This window comes from Zingiber officinale, chromosome 1A, assembly GCF_018446385.1.
Source record: "Zingiber officinale cultivar Zhangliang chromosome 1A, Zo_v1.1, whole genome shotgun sequence".
In the NCBI taxonomy this organism is placed as follows: Eukaryota; Viridiplantae; Streptophyta; class Magnoliopsida; order Zingiberales; family Zingiberaceae; genus Zingiber; species Zingiber officinale.
Genome location: NC_055987.1, coordinates 139,527,720 through 139,530,848, shown reverse-complemented (window position 1 = coordinate 139,530,848; position 3,129 = coordinate 139,527,720). Strand labels below are relative to the sequence as shown.

The window sequence follows — 3,129 nt, the reverse complement described above, 5'->3', positions numbered from 1 at the left end:
GTTATCTTACTCAAAGCAATCAAATTATACCAACCACTAACTTTAATTAACAAGAGGAAAAGCACTATGGCGCGTTTGGTTCAAGTTATGACAGATAACCTTAGTTATGTGATTACCAAGTAATCACATAATCAAGGTTATAGGGAATGAAACATAACTATTGATTGTTTGGTTCAATTTAGATAATCCAATAAAATCTTGTTTGTTTGGAGGTTTTAGCATATAACCTAACGTAATATTTTACCATATTACCCTTGATTTAATAATGATAATATTATATTATTAATAGCGATATATATATTTATATATAAATAAAATTAGATTTTTTTTGTTTATTATTTTATGTTTTTTTATTTTTAGATAGTTTTAATTAAATAGATAATTTTTTATGTAAAATGTATTAATGCTTTTACAGGGATTCACGTTACCGATTGATCTTTAGCCTGTCATGGTAGACGAAGAGGAGTTGTTCTAGTGCCGCAGCTCCCGCAAATAGCCCAGCAGAGCATCCATGATTGTGTATTCTCCATCCACGTCAAAATGAGCATCTGACCAGACTCATAATCGAAGACAAATCTAATCTTGAGGTTGGGATCATTGGAAGTGTAGATGAAATAGCTCTCCTCGGTGTTGTTGATGAAAGCAAAGTTGACGATGCCTCTCTAGCTCATCTCCGGGACAAAAGTGAAGACGTGTCCGTCCCAAATTCCGCTGGCCCAATATTCCTTCGACAAATTCCAGAGAAGCAAATACTGAGAGGTTGCGCCGGTTGGATCGCTCTGGAGAGTGAAGAGTCCAGGAGAAGGATCAACTTTGTTCTTCCAGGAAGTGAGGCGTTAAGACATGCTGGTGAGCTTGTTGAACCCGATCTTGGCGCCGAGAAGCCAAGTGTCGGTGGGGTGATCGAAGCTCTGCCAGAAGATGAGAGAGGAGTTGGATTCATCCCTGAGCTGGAGATTACCCGTGTCAAGGATGACCGCGATGATTGTGGAGTTGGAGGATGGGATGGTGGTGACGTTGGTCGACCATATGATGGATTTGAACTGGTTGAGGATGATGAGATTGCCATCGTCAGAGATCTTAAGCTCCGACGCGGTTGGGTCGGTGACTGGAGTGACTCTGTTGGCCACCCACACTGGGGTGACTACAGAAATCGAATCGTACCAGATACCGATGTAGTAGTTGAAGGAGGTCGTGCCGGTGCTACCTGGTGGCGTGAAAAAGCCAAGCACGAACCTACCGCCTCCGGAGGTGATGGTCTGGTTGCCGGACAGAGAACTTTCAACGTAGATTGTGTCAGTTGACGACGTTGCGGAGAAGAAGAGAAGAGAGAGGGAAAGGGAAAAGGAGAAGTGCAAGAATGAAGTTGCACTGGAACATGAAGAAGCTATTGCCATTGCTGATGGCTGATGAGCGACGAAAGGTCCAAGGAGATGGAATATTTAATGGCGCCGCTGGAATCTAGAAGGAATTGATTTCCTGCTATTGCCATTGCTGATGGCTGCCTGCGAAGGAATTGCATGAAGAAACAAGCCGGTGGTTGTGTGGTTAGTAGAAAATTGAGAAAAGAAGAACAAAAAGTAAGCCATGGATAGACCTTGCGCTTAGCTCGTGATGAGCCAGCCTATGAAAGCTCAACCAATGGTGGGATTGCGCCTTCGCCCAAGAGAAACCTTTGGATATGGGGACTTTCGGCGGCGAGCTGCAGCAGCACGTGCACGACGAACTCTCTCCCAGCTGTTGGTCCGGTTTCCATTGCCTCGACCAGCACCGGGATCCCTCCTGCTTCCGCCACCGCATCTTTATCCTCCGGCACCGCAGCCAAGCTTCCTAGCACCACCAGCGCCTTCTCGGCTATGCCGCCGCTGCGTTCCCCCACCAGCCCTACCAGTGGAGGCACCGCCCCTGCGCTGACAGCCCTTTCCTTGTTCCGCCAGACTGAGCACAACTTGTACAGCGTGGTTAGGGAATCATTTTTTCCCCGGCTCGAATCGCTCACGAGCAGAGACACCAGCGACGGAATCGCCCCGCAAGCACCGATTACCCAATGGTTCTCCTCGATCATCGACAGGCTAAGCAGTGCGTAGGCAGCATTCTGCTTAGCCCCCGCGGTAGTGATGGGCTTCTTGTTCTCCTCCTCCAGCGAGAGATTCAGAAGCGCCGTCACCGCGCTCTCCTGCGTCGCAGGGGCGATGCTCTTCAGCAGAGGCACCAGCGCCGGAATGGACCCCGATGCCCTGATCAGCGTACAGAAGTTTGACCGGTGCTTCGCCAAGAGCCGTATCCCCGTCGTCGCCGCCCGTTTCAACTCCGGGGACGACGCCCCAAGCGCCTCCACGCACGCGCCAACCACCGGCCCTTGCTCTTGACCGAAGCGCTCTCGATGGCCTCCAACGACGAAGACGACAAGGCAAACATGAGTACGCCTCAGCATCGGGTAATTTTGTCTCAAAATTTTTGTTAACCCCGGAATCAAGAAAAACCTCACTTTTCTGAGGTTTTGTGATTTCGGTTTATATGCCCAAATTGCTGATGTGTCAGTCATGCATCATGACTTAGGAATCATCAATTACTTATACCAAACAAGGCTATCCTTGATAACCTTGGATGGATAACCAAGGTTATCAAGGATAACCCTGAACCAAACGCGTAGTAAATGCCAATACAAAACTTATGATGTAGAACCATGTTTATAAACTAATAAATTGCATTTTTTTTTGTTTGATAATAACATGAGAATTTTTTTTGCCCAAGACCCATAAAAAGCTTTAACATAATTGAAAATTGATAGCACTACTTAAAACTTGAACCTTATATAAGTATTGTATATCAAAAGAAAGAAGGCCAAACAAGGTAAATAAGCCTTTCTAGTGTAGTTTAGATGCCAAAGATAGAAATTATCATGCTTGCAAAAAGAACTCCACATAATCCGCTACTGGTTTGCATTGGGTAATAGTGTGATCCTCAAAAGGTCAAAAGTAAAAGATTGCAAAATTTCTGAGTTTGAAATAGAAGACTTATAATAATAATAATAATGAAAGACGGATCTTTGCAACTCAGCTAAAGAAATTAATCACCATCATTAAGTGTGTTAGTGGCAAATATTTGGGGCTGGCTTCATGGACATTA

At 45.2% G+C, this 3,129-nt stretch overlaps 1 pseudogene; it reads right to left on the bottom strand.

Moving 5' to 3' along the window:
- Positions 1-471: 471 nt before the first annotated feature.
- On the bottom strand, positions 472-2,434 carry LOC122003891 (annotated as a pseudogene).
- Between the last annotated feature and the right edge of the window lie 695 nt (positions 2,435-3,129).